This window comes from Piliocolobus tephrosceles, chromosome 10 (assembly GCF_002776525.5).
Source record: "Piliocolobus tephrosceles isolate RC106 chromosome 10, ASM277652v3, whole genome shotgun sequence".
Lineage (NCBI taxonomy): Eukaryota > Metazoa > Chordata > Mammalia > Primates > Cercopithecidae > Piliocolobus > Piliocolobus tephrosceles.
In genome coordinates this window covers 93,647,811-93,670,377 of record NC_045443.1, presented here as the reverse complement: position 1 = coordinate 93,670,377, position 22,567 = coordinate 93,647,811, and the positions used below count along the sequence as shown (strand labels likewise).

General features: G+C 44.9%; 1 protein-coding gene across 1 annotated transcript in view; it reads right to left on the bottom strand.

Moving 5' to 3' along the window:
- The window catches only part of ELK3 (ETS transcription factor ELK3), a 76,051-nt gene extending 56,405 nt beyond the window's left edge, over nt 1-19,646 (bottom strand). Inside the window, exon 1 of the mRNA XM_023231432.2 lies at nt 19,302-19,646. The gene's annotated coding sequence lies outside the window, so the exon portion shown is untranslated. The remainder of the gene's footprint in view (nt 1-19,301) is intronic.
- Between the last annotated feature and the right edge of the window lie 2,921 nt (nt 19,647-22,567).

Sequence of the window (22,567 nt, the reverse complement as noted above, 5' to 3'; positions counted from 1 at the left end):
AATTCACTGCACCCCACCCCACCACCATACAATCCAGCCCCATGTTATCCTACATTCTCAGAGTGGGCCCACACTAAGACAGAAAAGGGCCTATTTCCATCTGAGGCTGCCTCCTGTCGGTACCTCTTGATCCCTAACTTAACATTCCAAAACTTTTTAAGATGCCTGGTACAGAGTTTGTTCTTTCTGGGCTTACAGAAGAAGAGGTGGTCAATCTGCAGGGTACAGAAATAACTGGTTGTCCCAGAAGCACACCCTATTTCTCTGTACCACAAAGCAGCAAGGCAATTTAAATGAGATGGTATGTGGAAAAAGCATGGCACCACACCAAAGGCGAATATATGTTTTAAACCTTCAACAAGGTTTCTATGCCCCCTTCATCTATGCCTTATATGAAGCCTTCCACAACACATAAACAGCTATTTATTTTTAGCCATAATTTCACTTGCATTACCCAGCACTTCCAACACAGCCCCTGACAAACAATAAGTACTCAATAAAAAAGGTGTGTAATGAATCACAATTTCTTTGGATCTCAGTTTCTCTAAGATGGGTATTGTAAGATCTGACTTCACAGACTCTTCCAAAATGAGCTAACGAGCCTAGACAAAATAACTGTATTTTGCTTCCCCCTCCCCAACCCCCGGGAGAAAGATGAACTCCCTCCCTTCACCAGTGTCGTCTTCATTGTGTTGAGTCCTGTATCCCGCCACGTGGCTCACCAGGTAGCAACAAAGAGTGTGCACTGTGTAGTCTTCAACACACACACATCTTCATTTAATCTCTTCTTTGAAAACGTCAGACAAAAATTTTATTGGGTGGTTAAAGGAATATAAGCCTCCTAGATCAAAGCAGCCAACTGGTCACCCGGCCTTCCCAAATTGAGGCTGTCGTTCATGAGAGCTGCTTGGTTAACCACATCCACCTCCCCCTATATCAACATCCCCAGGAAACAGATTTAGAAGTCCTGGGAACTGCAGGGAAAATCTTTTCAGGTAACCCACTGTATTAAAACAGCAGACCATGTCTTGAAAGATGAGTGGGGCTATAAAAACCAGAGGTTCCTACAACCTGCGATAGTCCCTAGGCCCCCTTAGAGTCTCACATGGAAGGACAGGCTCTGCTGACAATGCTTTTTCTTTAAACAGATGGGCTGTTCCTTCCCAGACATTTTTGGACTAAAACCTGAACATTCACTTTCTTTGCAATTGTTTTTGTTGCCTGTGTTGTTTGCATTCTCTTAATTCTGGCTTGAAGCACATCCCACAGTTCTCATACTTGGTAACATTCAGCTTCCTCCTCTTCTGCAGGTTGCAGGCAGGAAACTGGAAAATGGGCCACAGGAAACCTGGCCTCCTACATCTGTCCCACTTTGTCACTGCAGCTCTGGTTTCATTTTGCCTTGTGTTTTAGCTGTTTTAACCTCCAGCACTGCAGCCCAACTTTGCCTTCTGAAACAACACTGAGGTTCTTATCGCCCAAGAAAACTCAGAATGTTTGTTCCTCCCCAAATTAACCCTGTGAATTCAACAGGTAAAAAATGCTAAGCAGATTCTCTTAAATAGTAGTCATTTGGATCAGAGAAGTGATTCATTAGATGTACTAAAGCTATTAATAAATCCACAATGAAAATTAGATTATTTCGTAATACTGGACACAGCAAAAGTTTTTATTCTGTATTTCCTGTGATTAAGGTCAATGGAAAAGCACAAGTTATTTTAGGTAAATATGATTACGAGTGGCCCAAGGCTGCCTGATGAATTTTAACTTGCTAGGCTTTGATAAATAACATACAAAAATAAGCTACAATCATATTTCATTATAAATATCACATCGTGATATATTTCAAGTTGTTTCATAATATCACAACTATTAAGTTGAACTATAAGAAATTATTGTTTTTGTAGATCAAAACTAGTCAAATACCAGCAATCTCATATATTCAACCTAAAATATATTCACATACATAAAACTGATCTCCCACATACACACACACACACAATCACATCCCCAGGGCAGTTCCTCTTCACATATTTGGTCCATGGACCTTTTTGAGAATCTAAAATTCTCTAGGAAAAAGATATATTTATACAAAATATACATAATTTCACCAGGATTTATAAAACTAACTTATACATTTCAAATTAAGAACAGTGTTCTAAGAAAACGTTAGCTATTAATATATCCTCTACCACCAGCAATACTGAGATCCCATGGAATTCTCAAGAATAGCGCTCACAGCTAAAGAAATCCATTACTTCATTAAATAGGAGCTTTTCTTTTTAGTGCAATTAAATCTGATGACCACACTTACTATGTATCAGGCATTGTGCTGAGGGCTTCATACATGCTGTCTAAATTTAATACTCTCAGTTGGCTATGCCCATGAGGAACTATGACTTTGAAAGGTGAAATAAGACGCTCATGGCCACACAGGTAAAATGGGCCAACAGAGCCTCATATCCAGGGGCATCTGGCTCCAAAGTCCAGGTTCTTAATCAACGCACATATGCCCCCAGTAGAGGCTTCATTTCTCATATACACACTTCACTGCTGCTAAGGGAAACGTCTCATTGTAATTTGTGGGAAATACATTCCCACTAGGAATCAAATCAGGACATTTCCTTGTTCATTGCTGGTGTTGCCTCATCTGCGTCTCCAGCTGCTCCAGTTGGGTTGTTTCAAGAAAGAATCTTTGAATGCACCCCATCCACCATTTTGTGAACCACTGCCCTCCTTTCAAAGATCCGTATCATGGTTTAAATAGGTTCCAGGTTCACCCAACACTAAATTTTTTTTTTTTTTTTTGAGACGGAGTCTTGCTCTGTCGCCCAGGCTGGAGTGCAGTGGCTGGATCTCAGCTCACTGCAAGCTCCGCCTCCCGGGTTCACGCCATTCTCCCGCCTCAGCCTCCTGAGTAGCTGGGACCACAGGCGCCCGCCACCTCGCCCGGCTAATTTTTTGTATTTTTAGTAGAGACGGGGTTTCGCTGTGTTAGCCAGGATGGTCTCGATCTCCTGACCTCGTGATCCGCCCGTCTCGGCCTCCCAAAGTGCTGGGATTACAGGCTTGAGCCACCGCGCCCGGCCTACCCAACACTAAATATTAAGCAAGGGTGGCTCTTGATAGAAGCGGGACGTTGAGAAGCTCTGTGTTCTGGAAGTCGGTGCCTCCTAGACCTCCCACTCGGTGTGTGTGTGTGCAAGACGATGGAACAGGATGAAAGTCAGAGGAAACAGAAGTGAGCTAGCCTGGCCCGAGAGGGGCCCCAAACACGCATGCACCTCACATCACGAAACGAATCATGAGAAGCACTTCAAGTGTGAATAGGGACAGGCTGGAATCCCAGGGAAACCGTGCATGACAGTATCTGGCAAGGTCCCTAGCACCCAGCAGGGCCTCCAAAACTTTCCTTTAAAAAGAAACACCTCTAGGGAAGCCCTGTTTCAGGGTCTAAGAAAGCAGTGTTCAGGATTTCATGGAGGACCACAACATGCCTTGAAAAAAACAGGCTGTTCCGCCGTGATACTAAGATTTTGCGATCTTTCAGTATGAGCTTTAAATTAATGAGCTCCCTAATCCCCAGTGAGCATCTGGCCCCCCGACCCCCATACTACTTTTGATTCTTATGTTTCAGAGGCCTTTGCTTGAATGGAGAATCTTTTATGCAAATTTTTGTACTATGAATATCAATACAATTCAATCCTGCATACAAGAGAAAAAAGCTGGAGGTCAAAGTATACAAATTCTCATTGCAGCGAAGACCTTAAAAAGTTGTGCCATCTTCTGTGCCTTGGTCAAAGGTAGGGGAAAAAAAAGGAGAAAAGAGTCGTGTGAGCTACAGCAGGGATGTTAACTTCTGTATTTCAACCTTCTCTGTAGAAGAGGCAAAGTCAGTCTCATTTCTCTCCTTTATCTGCTATCAAACTAAAAGACTTCTTTAAAGTATTTGAAAGTAAAAACATATAATCCTTTTGATCAATACATTGTATAAATGATCTTTAAAATAGGATGGAACAATGTATTCAGCTTTAAAGATAGTATTGACAGATTTTCTTAAATCTATGGTTGTCAATGTAAGAAAATGTTTATTTACTTAAAGATGGTTTTACAAAAATCAAAATAAAGGAAATCTTACAGACCACTTCCACTAGAATGAAACCCTAATCTTTCTGATAAACTTGAAAGCTTTTCTGTGCTAAAGAAGAAGCTGATGAAAGTCGAAATTATTTACCCAGTGCAATGAGAACATTTTTGCATGGATACAAAATGATGGTGGTTTTTCCACATCCAGAAACTGAAACATTTCCTGCCAGAGCATCCTCCAAACTCTTCTATTGTGTTGAAACTGTAAAATCTTTCTAAATCAGGACTTCCTCCTATTATGCTTTAGAGGCGTCTTTCTGGGAAGGGTAGATCCAAGGCAAAAGGTAGGAATTCCTGCAGCACCACCCAGTGGAAACATTACAAAAAAAAAAAAAAAGGCAAAATAAACTATGTTTAATAAAAGAAAATCTCATGTGTTAGCTCCTCACTCAAACTCTGGACACCACTCTTTTTGCATCGATGGCAACCTGCAATCTGTTGTGCTTACAAACGGCCTTGAACATCACGTCTGCCCTGTCTGTTTTGCACGTATGCACACACACCGCGCCACGGCAGGGTCAGGAAGGATGGTGCACCCCTGGGGAGGAAGGGGTCCCAGGTGGGGTCAGGTGTGGGCTGTGACATCACCCCTTCCTCTCAGAAGGATCCCCAAGGGATCCTGGGGACCGGGAAGTCTGCACAGCTGTGCTGGGCACCCCAGTCCTGATGCAGCAATGAGTGTTTCCTGGCAGAGAGGTGCCCAACCATCTGTGCACCTTCCCCTTCCCCTGGCCCGGCTGCACCTGGCCCGGGCCACCTCTAACATCTGCACAGCCATTCTACCTCCCTGGTTCTGTCCTGGAGAGAGTTGTAGAGCCTCTTCCTCCCCTCGCAGCTCCCTTCTCCAGTCCCTGCAAAACTCCCTCCGGTGTGAGCATGACTTCTGCTCCCCTGACCTACCAAGGCCACAGTGCATCTCATAGCCTCCTTGGAGGTCATTTAAATCTGGTTGCACTTAATTTACTGCCTCCATCAAAACTCGTCTCTCTTCACCAGTGCCTGCTTCTCACAATGCATGACACATCAGGCTATAATTTTCTTGGGAACTGGATGAAGCAACAAGAACCCTTGACCCTCTCCCTTTCAGCTCCTTCACAGAAAGCCCTGGCAGTGGCCTGGAGGAGAGACGCCATTGCACACTCTTCTCAGGAAAACTGGGAACTTTCTTGTCGTCTCTGTAGAACTTAAAATGACAAAGTAAACTCAATCATTTCTGGATGGTTAAGTCACTAAAAAAAATTGCCCTCTGGCTGGGTGCAGTGGCTCATGCCTGTAATCCCAGCACTTTGGGAGGCCGAGGTGGATGGATCACCTGAGATCAGGAGTTCAAGACCAGCCTGGTCAACAAGGCGAAACCCCGTCTCTACTGAAAATACAAAACTTAGGCAGGAGTGGTGGCGGATGCCTATAATCCCAATTACTAGGAGGCTGAGGCAGGAGAATCGCTTGAAGCTGGGAGATGGAGGTTACAGTGAGCCAAGATCACGCCACTGCACTCCAACCTGGCAACAAAGCGAGACACTGTCTCCAAAAAAAAAAAAAAAAAAAACTGCCCTTTAACATCAGCCTACCTGGAAAAGTTAACCTTTCTCCCTTTCTAGAGTAAATCCACTGAAACCATTTTTAATCCCTCTTTTAAATGGTATACAGATATGGCAAAGGATAACAGTTGGCTGAGCTAGACACTGTTTAGAGTATATGATCAGCGTTAACACTTTACAGCCATAACATATTTGAATTGCTGATAATTTATTATGCAAAGGGTTCATTGTAGTATATACATCTTTTCTTTCTTTTTCTGAAGTTTAACATTTGCCAAAACATGTCAAGGTTTAGTTGGCTAATACTGACATTACCCAGTCTTTGGGTCCTACTCTATATAGTATTCTTGCAAAATGGTTATGAGTTGCTGGTATTTATGACCGAGGGATCACCATCAACATCTTTAGAGGTTTTTGAGAAGCACAAAGAGCTACCTTACAGAGGTGGTTCCTGAAGCAAGGAACCGGTTACTTTCACTGTTTTTCCTTCGTGCTCTTCTCAACAAAACTCTTTCATGGTTTAGGAAATGCAAATTCCAGGCATAAACATTTATACATAAATCTGGTATGGTAATACATTCGCTTTGGAAGAGAACTATAAAAAACAGTGACTCTGCAGTCTTCAAAATATCATCACCTGCTCATGTGGTGGACATGTGTGGGGGATTTCAGCTGCATCTGAAGTCACGAAGGTAGTCACTAGCCCTTTAATAGCTTTACCCTCCCCATATGCATATGTCTTGCTCACATTTTTGTACAACGGACATCAAGTCAAGCTGCATATGATGGTTATGGTGCCAAATGCAGAGGGATTCTAAGTATATAGGACCTCTAATAAAATTATTTTTAACAGGAAGTAAAAATACAGTGGCAAGCACAAGCCCTCTCACCTCTCATTCACTGTCTGTTTAAACCAAGCCCAACTTGTAGACAAAAAACCGTAAGTGGAACACACTTTAAAACAGCTTGGTGTTCCTGGTGGGTACTGTTATTTCCAAAACTTGCAAAAATAAGACAGTGAGTGATTTCAAAACTTAGTAGTCTTCTCGTAATGCCTCATATTTAAAACATATTTTAATTAACCATCAAGATGCACTGAATAAATGAGGAAAATAACATTAAAACTGTCATTGAGGGACAGACCAACTGTTCATTCATTCATGTCCAGGGAATGGTGTTATGCAAAGACCACCAAAAGCATCTGATGGAAGAGTCTGGCTATTGGTGGGCATTAGCATCAAACATCAATCTGTACCCCAAAGCATCCTCGCTGCCCTTAATTCCCACACGGGCATCTACCATCCACTGGCTTGGGCAGTCCCTTTTTGAAATGTCATATACAGCTCATTACTCTATCTGCTCTTCCAATAACTCTTCAGTGTGAATATATTAACTATACAACACAGCCAGATCCTGCTTTAGAGGATCTTTTTTTCCCTTGTGAAAGAAAATTGTGGCTCACGCCTGTCATCCCTGTACTTTGGGAGGCCAAGGTTGGCAGATCACGAGGTGAGGAGTTCAAGACCAGCCTGGCCAACATGGTGAAACCCTGTCTCTACTAAAAATACAAAAGTTGGCCTGGAATGGTGGCGCACACCTATAGTCCCAGCTGCTTGGGAGGCTTAGGCAGGAGAATCACCTTAACCTGGGAGACGGAGGTTGTGGTGAGCTGAGATCATGCCACTGCACTCCAGCCTGAGCAATGGAGTGAGACTCCATCTCAAAAAAAAGAGAAAGAAAGAAAAGAAAGAAAGCAAGCAAGAAAGAAAATAAATTGCCCTTTCATTAGGTAAAATACTTGAATCATTTGGTGCATGTCTGATTTTCTACATCAAGGTCTTCAAGTTTCTCCTTTCTGAAAGACAAACTACTAGGCTTTAATATTTAGGTTTAAAAAAAACGCACAAAGGATGTGGCAGAGGCTGAAGGAAGATGCCGCTCTTGTGGTTCAGCTCTGATTGAAATCAAAGCAGGACAACGAGCTTATCTGAGAGCCGTGACCCCCAATCCTTTGAGAATTCACAGTACACTTGAGTCATCTGATTCAAGATGTCTTCAAACAGCATACAGTTTTGTCATTAAAGTAATACACTTTAAGAAGACTTTAACACTCTTCAGATTACTTCATTTGTCATCAATGCAGCATTGAGAATTAACGGTACAGCAACTAAAGGGGTGAATTAAGTGAGAGCAGAAATGCCAAGTGGCTGACTGGCTCTTCTGTTTTTGCCTCAACTATCAAAGATGAAGTCAGTCCATCTATGGGCATTTTTACACTGGGCTATGCATGCAGCAAAGATACGACAACATCCCTCTGCCCAGAGTTTAATCAGTTCCAACCCTCACTCGGGCGTCACTTGGAGCATTTCGAGACATTTGTGCTAAACTGCTTTTTCAAAAAAGAAAAGAAGGGCTGGGTGTAGTGGCTCAAGCCTGTAATCCCAGTGGATTACACAGGGGAGGCTGAGGAGGGAAGATCACTTGAGCCCAGGAGCTTGAGGCTGCAGTGGGCTATGATTGCACCACTGCACTCTAGCCTGGGTGACAGAGCAAGATGCTGTCTCTAAAAGAAAAGAAACCATCCATCGCCCTCTGGTCTAAATGATCAGTAGCTGGGGTTTAAAAAAAATATACAAAAATGTTAGCAGAAATAAATTCCCTCCCAATGCTCATGAATTCTAATTGCCAGAGGGTTTCAAGATCATACAAGGAAACTGAGGTACTGCACCTCACACAGAGTCCTAAAGATAATACTAAATGGTTTGGTCCCTTCTCTGTATGTTCATAATGGGATGTGCTGAGATGATCAGGAATCTATGCTTTCTTCTTTCCTGCAAATTCTGTAATAAATCCAGGTTCTCTCCTGACTTCTCATTGGGAAACAATGATTCTTCAAGGGTGGAGACGGTTAGTAAACATTCACTTGTGCTCCTACCCTCTGCACAGAACCAGGGCTTCAATCCTACATGGGAAGTGACTCTGCAAAGAGGAGCAGCACCAACTGAAGTCACCTATTGTCCCATTCTCTCAGAAGCAGACCTCCCTCTTGCAGCCTACATCTATAAAGGCGCGTACATACTCCTCACCTTCCAGGGCGTAGCCCTTTCATCTGTGAATCAACTCCAACAAGGATTTGCATCTGAGCCTCTAAAGGCGAGCCTTCCAAACTCCAGTAAGGGGACGAAGAGGGGAAGTGACGTTTCCAGTTCAATGAGCGTTAACCAGAGAAATATTCTTACCTTTTAGTGTTAGGGAATCATTGTAACATTGACACCTCCTTTTCTTGTGTAATAGAATAGTATGATCTTCCTGGGCCTCAGGATCATTAACTCTGAGGATGACAACAACCTACAGGTGCAGGCAGAGGAGAACGCCTGTTGATTCCTGCAGTTACCCCAGAATAAATTTCGGGCTTATTTTGATGTTGCTGCTGCTGTTGTTGTTGTTGATGCAATCTCTCTATTCTGACAATTAAGTGCAAGGAGAAAAATCTCCTTAATCATACATTCTGCTTAATCAAGGTTTGACTATCAACAAATTGCTCCTTGGCAAAACCCAGCTGAAATGTATTAGGAGACTTAGTCCTCTTCCACCAAAAAACAGTTTAGGTATTTAGTCATTCAAGTCTTCATAATCACATAAGCAAAATCTTTTGTTAGTTCCAAACTCAATCAGAAACATCATTAATTTCAAACAGGTACAGATGGAAGCTACACGCACACGTTTTACTGTAAGTAAAGAAGGACCTTTAACTGTGGATCTTACAGGATTAAAAACTGGTTATCCAAGGGAACTACGAAAACTTGATCAACTGAAGTCTTTAATAAAGGACTAATGATGGTTGCTCTACAACAATTAATTCTATATAAAAAAAAACTTTACACTGACAGTCTTTCAACATATCCTATCCCACAAATAACTTTACTGTTAACCGACCACTCTCAGTATTGATATCAACAATAGGGCCAAACCTTGTTCTCCAGGATACTAACGAATTAACCTCGTTTCTATACATCTACTTTTCTTGCAAGTCTAAACAAAAAGTATGGGAAGTGGCATAGAGGAGCTTTTTGGCTGTCTTTATGAGTTTTCTTTTTGAGACATAATCGCGCTCTGTTGCCCAGGCTGGAGAGTAACGGCACAATCTCTGCTCACTGCAAGCTTCACCTCCCAGGTTCAAGCGATTCTCCTGTCTTAGCCTCCCAAGTAACCAGGAGTACAGGCGTGCACCACAACCCTCGGCTAGTTTTTGTATTTTTAGTAGAGATGGGTTTTCACCATGTTGGCCAGGCTGGTATCGAACTTCTAACCTCAACTGATCTGCCCACCTCGGCCTCCCAAAGTGCTAGGATTACAGATGTAAGCCACCGCGCCCAGCCTGTCTTTATGGTATAACCAAGAGATCTGCCTGTTATTAATTCAAGTAACTCATTGTCTAGGAAAGAGATGGACATATGCATAGCAACAACAGGCTTTATCAAGTCCAAGGGCAAAACAAGGTGGGGCTATACTGATAAGCTCCCCGCAACACACACACCCCTGCTTCAGATTATTTTTAATTCATTGAGTGCCAGGTATTGTACAAAGTGCTGAGACAATACAAAGGATGAGAAAAACTGATGCAGGCCCAGAGGGAGCTCACAGACTGATAGCACCGCAGACATGCAGCACATGACACAGACACGCGCAGGCATCCCCCAATATCCAAACCAAACGGGGCCAAAGTTTCGGACAGTAACTTCAGGAGGGATGCCATGCTATCACATCTATTTGGTTTCTGGGTTATAGAGAAAATAGCATTAATGAACAATGAGGGGCACCAGCCCTATCTTCAAAGAGATGTCTCTAAAACTGTCTAGCTCCTGGCCAGGCACAGTGGCTCATGCCTGTAATCCCAGCACTTTGGGAGGCCGAGGCAGGTGGATCACAAGGTCAGGAGTTCGAGACCAGCCTGGCCAGTATGGTGAAACCCCCATCTCTACTAAAAATACCAAAATTAGCCAGGCGTGGTAGCACGTGCCTGTAGTCCCAGCTACTTGGGAGGCTGAGGCAGAAGAATCACTTGACCCCAAGAGGCGGAGGTTGCGGTGAGCCGAGATCATGCCACTGTACTCCAGCCTGGGTGACAGAGCGAGACTCCATTTCATGTTCCTGTGTTTGAGTGACAAGAATTTGGAGAGAATTCGGGTAATGAAGAAACCTGTAAATAAAGCCTGTGGCGGCCAGGCATGGCGGCTCACACTTGTAATCCCAGCACTTTGGGAGGCCAAGGCAGGCGGATCACTTGAGGCCAGAAGTTTGAGACCAGCCTGGCCAACATGGCGAAACCCCGTCTCTAATAAAAACACAACAATTAGCCAGGTGTGGTGGCACAAGCCTGTAATTCCAGCTACTTGGGAGGCTGAGGCAGGAGAATCTCTTGAACCCACATGGCGGAGGCTGCAGTGAGCCAAGATGGTGCCACTGCACTCCAGCCTGGGTGACAGACCAAGACTCCATCTCTCAAAAAAAAAAAAAGCTTGTGGTAAGGGCTCTGAAGGCTAGGAGCAGATGACTAAGGGAGATCTACTCTAGGTAGCAGGAAAGGCTTCCCCAAGAAAAGATGGTGGAGCTGAGTGTGAACTAAAGGACATCTACAAATTGGTTAGGCGTGGAGTCTGAAAAATTGAGGGGTCAGGGGAAAATTCTCTGTCAGCATTGACAAAGACCCAGTGGACAGAGGGCAGAGGGCACCCTAAGCATTTGAGGAACTGAGGTAAAGCCAGTTTGGCTGGCCCAAATCACATCTTGCAGCTTGAGTTAGGGATTTTGGTCTTTATCCTAAGCTGAAGCCACTAGAAGATTATTCAGTAGAAGAGTGACCTGGTCAGATCTGTGTTTTGAAAGGATTGTTCTAGCTCCTAGGGAGAGAAGGGATCAGAGGGGGTGCAAGGGAATGTGAGAACCCTCAAGATACAGCAGTGGGGGCAGACAGCACTTTCAGACTATCAGAAGGAAGGAGGAGGAATTTAACCAGGTGACCAAACTCTTATCTGGTGCTACAGAGCACTCAACTCAAGACAGTCAGTGATGTCCCCAAGAATGAGGTGGCTGTGGGTCATTAGAAATCAGTGCTGCCTGTCATAAACCTCAAAAGACTAGGAGGAAAGGAAGCAGCTAACATTGGCCTTCCACTGGAGTGTTCCTTATTCAATAAGGGGTGAAAATGGAATTCAAGGGGAAACTTATGGGGAGCCCCTTTTTCCACCGCAAAATAGCTGTTTAAATTTCTGCATATGACTATGTCAGATATTTGGAGATGACAGCAAAAATTCATATCACACTTTCACAACTCTTAGAAGTAGTCAAGTTCTTTCCTCCAAATATAGTAGTACATGAATAGGGCTTCTGACTTGAAAGGGATTATCTCAGCTTCTTCACTTCAATCCTTTTTTTTTTTTTTTTTAACAAAAAACAAAACAAAAACAAAAAACAGGGTTTTACTCTGTTACACAGGCTGGAGTGTAGTGGCACAATCATGGTTCACTGCAGCCCTGACCTCCCTGGTAGCTGGGACTACTGGCACGTGCCACCACATCCAGCTAATTTTTGGCAGACACGGGGTCTCATTATGTTGTCCAGGCTGGTCTCAAACTCCTGGGCTCAAGTGATCTGCCTGCTTCAGCCTACCAAAACGCTGGGATGACACATGTGAGCCACTGCACCCAGCCTCTGCTTCAACCACTTTACCATCAGGCTAAAGAAACTGAGGTCTGGGAAGATTAACTAATATCCTCTCATCCCAATTAGTCTTAAGGTAACACATATTACTTTTGGTTAAATATTTTGCGGATATTAGGTAATATAGAAAGGATTTTTCTTTTTCCTTTTACTGTATGATGAGGAAATCTATACATTCTGATTTATTTTTAACCAAGCAGGTTAAATAAAATACCACAATATTTTATCAAGGTATTCTGAAGTTTAAGAATCTATGTGGTAGAATCATGAAATTGCCATTATGGAATTTTGCAAATAGCCAGGGATAATGAGACCCCATTTCCACAAAAAACTAAAAAATTAGCCAGAGGCCAGGCATGGTGGCTCACTCCTATAATCCCAGCCCTTTGGAGGCTGAGGCAGGCAGATCACTTGAGGCCAGGAGTTTGGGACCAACCTGGCCAACATGGCAAAACCCTGTCTCTACTAAAAACACAAAAATTAGCCAGGCATGGTGGCACGTGACTGTAATACCAGCTACTCAGGAGGCTGAGGCATGAGAACTGCTTAAACCCAGGAGGTGGAGGTTGCAGTGAGCCAAGCTCGCACCACTGCACTCCAGCCTGGGCAACAGAGCCAGACGCTATCTCAAAAAAAAAAAAAAAAAAATTAACCAGGTGTGGTGGTGCACAACTGCAGTCCTATCTGCTTGGGAGACTAGGGCAGGAGGATCACCTGAGCCCAGGAGTTTGAGGCTGCACTGAGCCATGACAGTGCCACTGCACTCCAGCCTGCGCGACAGAAGCAGGCTCTGTCTCTAAATACATAAGCCAAAAAACACTTGGGTATATGGAAATATTGTCTCTTTGGGCAGGGTTACATGTATGTATACAATAGCCATTAAGATCTGTGCACTTTAATATATGTAAATCATATTGTAACTTAAAGAAAAAAGAGAGGGGAAGATACCAAGAGCCTCATTTTCTTTATTCTATTGCTTGGAGTACGGGAGTCCTAGCTTCATCAGTCTTAAGAGAAGGTCTCCGACAGGAGGAATAAGTCCTCGTGTTCTATAGCACTGCAGGATGACTATAGTACAGTTCCAGTTAGCTACAAGGAAGATAATGAATGTTCCCAACACAAATGAATCATAAACATTTGAGATGATGGATCTAATTACCTTGATCTAATTACTATACATTATACATATGTAAAAAATCACTATGCACCCCATAAATATGTACATTTATTATATATCAATTTTAAAAAGTAAAATAAAAAGGTATCCAGATAAGTGTTTTATACCTATCCCATCACTCCCACATTACACATGGATATTCAGAAATTGTTCTTAGTTATAGAAACTTTAAGCATACTTACTATGTGCTTTAGATCCTTGTTTCAGAGTGTGCAAGTAAATTCATTTCAGTCCAATTCAAATTAGAATACACTAACATAACATCATCTAAATTTCTTTAAAAATACATAAGTAAATTTCTCAGCCATGTTATAAAGTAGTCTTATATAATTCTTAGAAAAATGTAGTAATTACTTTCCAGGAAATGTAAATTAACACATAGCAATAAAGTAATCAATGACTTTATTCCTAGTGGGAATTCAAACCAAACCACAATTTATTGAAATGACTAGTTCAAAGTTTATTTTTAAAATGCTGACATGTATGTAAATCTCCAGTAATGGATGAAAGGCTATTTTTATTTTGGTTTCAGGCAGGAACCATGGGGAGTTGAATTTCTGCATACAATAGTTATTTAAAAGACTGAGTGATCTACCATTTTTGAAGACATTTAGAATTTCACAGAAGGTTACACACACACACAGAGCTAATTTTATTTACTGGGGCTGCTCTATAAGTGGCAAACTAGAGTTTTCATGGTCTCACTGCCATGTTTCAATCCAAAGGCTGAATGACCTAATTCAAAGTGGCTATGAACAGCAGTAATCTTGAGCTAAAAATCAATTTAAAACACCAACTTCAAAGTTTGGACACTCCACTGATAGAAAATGAAACAGTAATAGGAGTCACTAAAGCATACAAACGACACCTTCCTCTCCCTTCGTAGTTGGATAATTTCAAAGTGTATTTTCAGTTTAACCTGGTTTCTCTTCTTTCATCATTTAACATTCTATTTTGATGTGTAGTGCCCTGTACTTCCTGTTACTACATCTTGATATTCTACTGCAAATCATGACTCATCCTTAAATCACAGAGAAACTCATCAAAATCCAGAATTTCACAGCACATAGGAACTCAGTCTTTCAAGAGGGCAGCATTCTTAGAACATTACTTGAACCACAGAGGACAAAAAACACTGAACGAGTCCATGAAGAAATTATGTCAATCCATGGCTGAGCCAACACATTTATTAGATCAATAAATAGAAGCGCTATGTGATAATTTCAGTCTCAGTACTAATTATTAAAATGTGTTAAGTGATATGTTAAGTGAAAAAAGTTATAAAACAGTAAGTACAGTGCGCTTTCAATTAAAAAATGGTATGTGGGCCGGGCGCGGTGGCTCAAGCCTGTAATCCCAGCACTTTGGGGAGGCCGAGACGGGCGGATCATGAGGTCAGGAGATCGAGACCATCCTGGCTACCACGGTGAAACCCCGTCTCTACTAAAAACTACAAAAAACTAGCCGCGCGAGGTGGCGGCGCCTGTAGTCCCCGCTACTCGGGAGGCTGAGGCAGGAGAATGGCGTGAACCCGGGAGGCGGAGCTTGCAGTGAGCTGAGATCCGGCCACAGCACTCCAGCCTGGGCGACAGAGCGAGAGTCCATCTCAAAAAAAAAAAAAAAAAAGAAAGAAATGGTATGTGCATGTGAGGATATACATAGACACACATGCATTTTTTTAAAACTGGACAATTACACATCAAAATGTAAACAGTGGAATTATGGGAGATGTCTATTTTTTTCATTGCAGTTTTCTGTATCTTTGTAAGGCAATTCACATTAATATTTTTTACAACAAGAAAAAAAAACAACCAACCTTTAGAAGATACTATTTTGCTAGCATGGTCTCAAAGTGTGTTAAAAGTCAATTTATACAAGCAAAGAGAAATTAAAGATAAGTAAGACATAAAAAACTTTCGCCTGAAACATACAAGAAAATCTGACAAAAATGGAGTCCCCTTACCCTCTCATCTGTATATTTATGTACAGAACCTTAGGAAAGGGTCAGAAGACAGTCATCTGGGCTCTACAGCCAGAACAAAGCCAGAATAGACAGCCAGCCCATTTCTTTGAAACTTTAATGAGACAGCTGGTGCAGTGGTTCACACCTGTAATCCCAGCCACTGCGGAGGCTGAGGTGGGAGGATCACTTGAGCCCAGGAGGGCAAGGCCAGCCCTGGCAATATAAACAATTAAAAAAATAAAGTTTCATGAGAAGTCCAGGTCTGGGAAACATGGAGATGACTGAGTCATTCCTTAGGACTGGAAGGGAACAAAACTAACAATTAGTAAGCAGCAACAGTGAAAAAAGACTCTACTCCAGGAAGTCACATTCTTGGATAGTTTTCTATGAAACGTTTTGGGTTGTCATCAGGTCATGTTTTGCAATATTTCACAGCACCATATTGGTCTTCTGAATCAGATATATGAATATAATTGGGTACCACAGAACACACAAAATCCAATATCTGACAGCTAAGAAGGGAATATTGTAATTTACATACACTGCCTGGAAGTCCTTTAAGACCAATTTCAGGAAAAGATTCAAGTTCCAAAAAGTTACTACAAATTTTAATATATGACCTCAGAGTTACACGTACTGTATGTTAGCACTTTTGACTTATTTACTGTTTTATATAAGAAAAAGAGGAGGTCTTTAATAAATGTTTAGGTAACTTCAAAACTCAAATGGAGCTGACAAATCACTGCTCTCCCCTATCTGGACTACTGCCATTCTGGTCTCAACTGCATTGGTACCAAGCGCATGAAGATGCTATACTTGCGGAGTTTCAGAGATGGCCTAATTCAGGACATAAAGGGTACACCATCACAATGTCACCATCCGTATGTCACTCTATTATTGCATGTTACTGACCAAAAAGAGAAAGAGAAAATTCATGAATGCTATGTTATGTATGTGGCCCCAAAAGTACAGCTGATGACTTTTAAATGTCCTATTTGTTGACTGAAAGCATGTTAAAGAGCTTTCATCATCTTCATTATCATTAAATAAGATTTTTCTCAATCCACTATAGAAATGTTGGGCCAAAAAATTCTTTCTTGTGCACTGTTGACTGGTTAGCAGCACCCCTGGCCTCTACCCTCTAGAAGCCAGTGCACCCCCTTAGTTATAACCACCAAAAACGTCTCCAGACATTGCCAAACGTCTCCTGGGATGTAAAATTACTCTTAGTTGAGAACCACTCACATAAATGAACCTATGTGTCCCAAATAATTACTTAGAAGGAGGAATTCTAAATACTTCCTTTTTTATTTAAAGGAAATGTACTCTGGAGAGTTTACAACCTCCATTCTTAAGGAACTCTCATGCAAAACATATGAGATCTTGTAAGTCTTTTCTCTTATCTATTATAAGTTTTGTTAGCCTACTCACAGCTTTCAATGCGACAATTTATTGAGCACCTACTCTGTGACAGGCATAGCTTTAGGGACATCCTGTACTCATGTCCACTGACTCATACCCCAGTCGGGCTGTTTGGGCTGTTTTTAGGACACACTTTGCCACCGTAAAAGAACTGCCAACACCTTAAAAGCAACACGTCTTTGTCAATAAAGGGGCCCCACCGTTCCAATCAGGTTCCTTTTGACCCTTTTTAGTAACTCCACACATTTCTAGGCAACATTTACATTTTTTAAAAAACTTTTTTTTTTTTTTTTTTTAAGAGGGCAGAAGGCCTTTGCTATATTTGGTATAGAAAGACCATCACTTTTCAAACTCAGAGGGGTTTGTAGGCAGGATTATTACTGGAAACTCTAAGAACACTTAGGGACAGTCTCCTTAACTACCTGACCCATGCGCCCTCCTAACACAATTTGTAATTTTATCATCCTCATAAACTGAAACTCCTAACTGACCTTTTCCAAATAAATGGGTGCCATGGCGACAGAGAAAGAAAAAGAGATCAGAGAGTATTTTGTAAGGCTCACAAATGGATTTCAGCTCATGAATAGGTGCCTGGAATATGCCCCACCCCCTCCCACCCCCAAAGACAGCACAGATGGAGAATATGGGTGTGTGTGAGCTGCTTCTCTCCCCCTACCCCTCAACACACAGACACACGCGGGAAAGAAAAACCTGCAAATCTCAAATACAAAATGGCCAAACTGACTTCAAAGTTTTCAAGACATGTCCTGAAAAGGCTGGTTGGGCTGCTGCACCCCTAAGTAAATAAGGCCGTAACTTGTCTCCTTCCCCAGCGCCTGGCTTCCAGGCTGACAGTGGCTGCACAAAACCCCTCCTGTGCCGAGCAGCGGAAACTCCTAATGAGATTAGTTGGTGTGTGTGCAGACATTACTTAGCAATGACTAAGGGGGCTCTCTCTTCCTGCAGCAGCCAGTGGAAAATTCAAGGAACTTTTTCCCCCTGCAGCAGCAGAATCCCTTTAACCCTCTCCCCAGCCAACTCCAAAAACAACTCAGCCTCCCCCTTCCCCGCCACCCCCAGGCTGGAGGACTGGGTGGGGGGAGTTAAAGACTGGCCAGGGGCTTTCAAAGGAGGGAGGGTGGGAGGGGGCGGCGGGGAAGGGGCGGGGGACCCCTCGAACACTACAAAGGAAACTGTAAAAGGCACAAATACATAAACCTGAGAAGGAGCAAACCACAGTTTCTTTGTGAGCTCCTCTAGTGAGTCATTTTCAAGATGCTGTCTGCTGCCAGTTTCAAAGCGGAAGCGCATGGCAATTAGTCTTGCCGTTTCCAGACAAGCCAGAAACTCTCCCGACACTCGTTTTTTTTTTTCTTTCTAAAAAGCCCCTTTTGCAGTTTCTGAAATAACATTTCTTGCTTCCACCTCCACCCGCCGCCTAACTGCAGCTTGTCCCTAGGATGATTCGGTTCAGAAAAGATAACAAAACCGAGACCTTTTATTTTTGCGTTTTAACTACTCCAAAATCTTAATCCCTCCTCCCCAAAAGTTACAGTAGCGTCACAGGCCAACAATGAGTTCGAAAGTAAAGAGGGATGGAGCGTGGAAGGAGCTCCAAGATCATTTCTTGCCCGGTCCTTCTCCAAAACCATGCCCAGTAAAGACGCCGGCTTTTAAATGTCCGACTGGGCGTGCGCCTGGGGCGGTGACCTGGGCGGGGGTCACCTGCCAAGCGAGAGTGGACGCAGCCCCCAGCCCCACACCTTCGCGACTCATGCCCTCCACCGCCCTCTCCATCCCTGTCTTCCTCCCTGAATCCGAGCACCGGTGCCCTTTGCACACTCGAGGGGAACCTGACTGAGGTCCCAGTTGGAAGGTCAGCGGTGGTCCAGCCTCCAGGCACTCAGCCTGCTCCGGCCACGGTTCTTCCCAGGGACCCCAAGTCTCGCCTTCTCCCGCTCCCCGCGCTGCCTGCACCGGGGCCCTGGGCAAGCTCTCAGGGTTGCACGCCCGGCGCCCCTTCCTCTGGGCTCGCAGCGCAGCCCCAGGGAGGGGAGCCGCGGGAGCAGGGTCCTCGCAGCCCCGGGCCCGGCGCGAGCTCGGGCGACAGCGGTGGCAGCGACGCGGGCGCAGGAGCATCCCCGGCGCCCCCTCCCCGCGGCTGGCCCTCCCTTGCGGACGCACCCCCACCCCCACCCCGGCCGGCAGCCCACTACGCGGCGCCCCCCGCCCCACCCCCATCGCGCCCAAGAAAAGAAAGAAAAAAAGAAAACTCCACCAAAAAAACTTTGTAAGTGTCCGAGCAACAGGCAGAAGAAGCCCTGCTACCTACCCAGATGTAGGGGAGTCTTCTTCGGGGGGAATTTCTAGGAGGACCCGGGCGAAAGCCCCCGACTTTCCATGCTGACAGGCGTCTGCAGACGGTCTGCGGCTCTTGTAATGAGATCCTGATTTTTCCCCCTTTTTTTCTTTCTCTCGCTCCTCTTTTTTTTTTCCCCTCTGGTGTGTGTGAGAGCAGGAAGTTGGAGCAGTCAGGCCGAGCCGGCTCACTTCCTTTACTGCATTATTCCCCAGGCGGTGTGCAGTCTGTGTAAACAGGCTTTTCCGCCCCGCGCCGCGCGCCCCGGCCGCGGCTGTGCGCCGGGGCTGGCCGCCCAGGCCCGCGCCTCCCCCGCCGCCCCGGCCCCGCGCGCGCCCCGCACCGCCCCCACCCGTCCCGCTTCCTGCGCGGCCACCCCGGGGAGGAGCCTCCGACCCGCGGCTACTCAGCGCGGCCGCAGCCCCTCCCCACGGAGAGGGGGGTCCGCCCGCAACCCGCAGAAGCCGCCGAGCTTCCCCCGATGCCGGGGATCCCTCCTCACCTCTCCCCCGGGGGTCTAGCGCGCGGGGCACCACGGCGGGGTCGTGCCCTGCGCAGTTGGCCCGGGAGGGGCGTCCCGAGGTGGGGCGGTGGCTGGACTCGCTGTTTCCCATCCGCTGGGATGGAAGAGTTGGGGTGCAGAGTTGGGGGGCAGAGGGCAGTGGGGTTCAGGGTTTGGTTGCTCTGGGCAAAGGACTGCTTTTCCTGTGGGTGAGGGCACAGTTTCCGTCTGGGGTTGGAGATGGACACCGTTCCTGTCTGAGTTTTCAGTGTTTTAAAAGGCAGCCCTAGTGCTAGCTCCAGCCTGTAATCCCAGCACTTTGGGAGACCGAGGCGGGTGGATCACCTCAGGTCAGGAGTTCGAGACCAGCCTGGCCAACATGGTGAAACCCCGTCTCTACTAAAAATACAAAAAAAAAAAAAAAAAATCAGCCTGCTGTGGTGGTGGGTCCCTATAATACCACTCGGGAGGCTGGGTGAGAGAATCGCTTGAACCTGGGAGGCAGAGGTTGCAGTGGGCCGAGATCGCCCTATTGCACTCCAGCATGGGTAACAAGAGCGAAACTCAGTCTCAAAAAAAAAAAAAAAAAAAAAAAAAAAAGCCAGCCCTCAGCAGGGAGGGGGGGAGCGGGGGGCCCTGTGGGGAAAGGATGAGGAGCCACAACACTGGAAGCCATGGAAATAACCAGTGCCCGCAGGGCCAGAGACTGAGGCTTGAAGGGAGGCTCTGTGGTCTCAGGACTGGTTTCCACACCTCCACATCCCTCAAGGAGGTCCCACCTCTGAGGGCTCAGGCCAGGCTGATGGGAGAGCCCACCCATTGCCCCCACAAGGTGGGGAGGATGCCTGTTGAGGAGCCCCTCCCTTCCCAGGCCTGCGCCCCAGCCTCACTACTCACGCTCCAGAACCTTACATTCCCATGCCGCCACTTAGCAGCCCAGACCCCTGGTTTTTAAACTTGACCCGAGGGGCTTATTAAACCACTAGTGGCTGGGCCTCTCCTGGAGTCCCAGATTCAGTAGGTCTGGGGTGGCTCCCAGCCCCGGGTAATGTCAGAATCACCTGGGGAGTGTTTTGACACTCTCCAACGATATAATCAACCCAGGCCAGTTAAGTCAGATTCTCTGGGGGCAAGCGTGAGTCCTTTCAAAAGGCCCACATTCTAAGAGTTCCTCCACTACATTTGTTTCTATTTTTGCAATCTCTCCTGAAAGATTATTTGTTTACAAATTTCTCACTGCCTTCAACTGTGAGCTTCTAAAGGGCACGGGGTGTGTTTTACTGATTAGTTTCACATCCCAGCTCCAAGAGCCTATCTGAACACACAGGTGATAGGAATTTCCTTCGGGCATTTGCTTCAGGGCTCATGTGGGTAGTCCACTGGAAGGATGGGAGAATGCCCTCCAGACCTCTGAGAAGGAGTGGGAAAACCTGTGGGGTGTAGGGTGGGGGCACGGTAGCAGAGTGGGGCAGAAGGAGAAGATATGGAAAAGAAGGCTGCTTATCAATGCCTGATTCCCCACAGCTAATTTTCCACTTTGGGTATTATCCTTTTAATCCCCAGTCGTCGTCTTCTGTCACTCAGCAGAACACCTACAGTGTCCCTATATGATCCAGCTGTTGGACTGAGAGAATGTAAACTTATTATCCTCAGGGGGAAAAAAAAAATCCACACAGTTAAGAACTCATGTTGCTTTGCTTTAGGAAGTATACGCCTGAAAGAAACTGGTCTGAAAAGGCTATGTTCTGTATGATTCCAAACTATATGACGTTTTGTAAAAGGCAAAACTATGGAGATAGTAAAAAAGATCAGTGGTTGTCAGGGGTTAGCAGGGAGGAGGGTTGAACAGGAGGAGCACAGAGGGCGAGGAAACTACTACTGGGTATGATACTATAATTTAGACACATTTGTTAAAACCCACAGAATGTACAACACCAAGAATGAACTCTAATGTAAACCATGGACCTTGGGTGATAATGATGTGTCAATGTAGATTCAATTACAACAAAGGTACCACTCTGGTGGGGGATGTTGATGATTGGGGAAGTTGTGCATGTGTCAGGGCAGGAGGTATATGGGAAACCGCTGTACCTCCTACTCAGTTTTGTTGTCAGTCTAAAATCATTTTAGGGCCGGGTGTGGTGGCTCACGCCTGTAATCCCAACACTTTGGGAGGCTGAGGTGGGTGGATCACCTGAGGTCAGCGGTTCAAGACCAGCCTGGTCAACATGGTGAAACCCCATCTCTACTAATAATATAAAAATTAGCCAGGTGTGGGTGGATGCCTGTAATCCCAGCTACCCAGGAGGCTGAGGCACAAGAATTGCTTGAACCCAGGAGGTGGAGTTTGCAGTGAGCCAAGATTAAGCCACTGCACTCCCCAGCCTGGGTGACAGAGTGAAATTGTGTCTCAAAAAAATAAAAAAAATAAAATCACTTAAAAAAAATAGTGAAAAATAGTCTAGGGGACAAGTATGGTGATATTACTCTCACCTCTAATACCAGCTACTCAGGAGGCCAAGGCAGGAGGATTGCTTGAGCACAAGAGTTCACACTCCAGCCTGGGCAACAGAGTGAGACCCTGTTTCTTTTTCTCTCTTTTTTTTTTTTTTTTTTTCTTTTTTTGAGACAGAGTCTCGCTCTGTCGCCCAGGCTGGAGCGCAGTGATGTGATCTCTGCTCACCGAAACCTCTGCCTCCTGGGTTCAAGCGATTCTCCAGCCTCAGCCTCCTGAGTA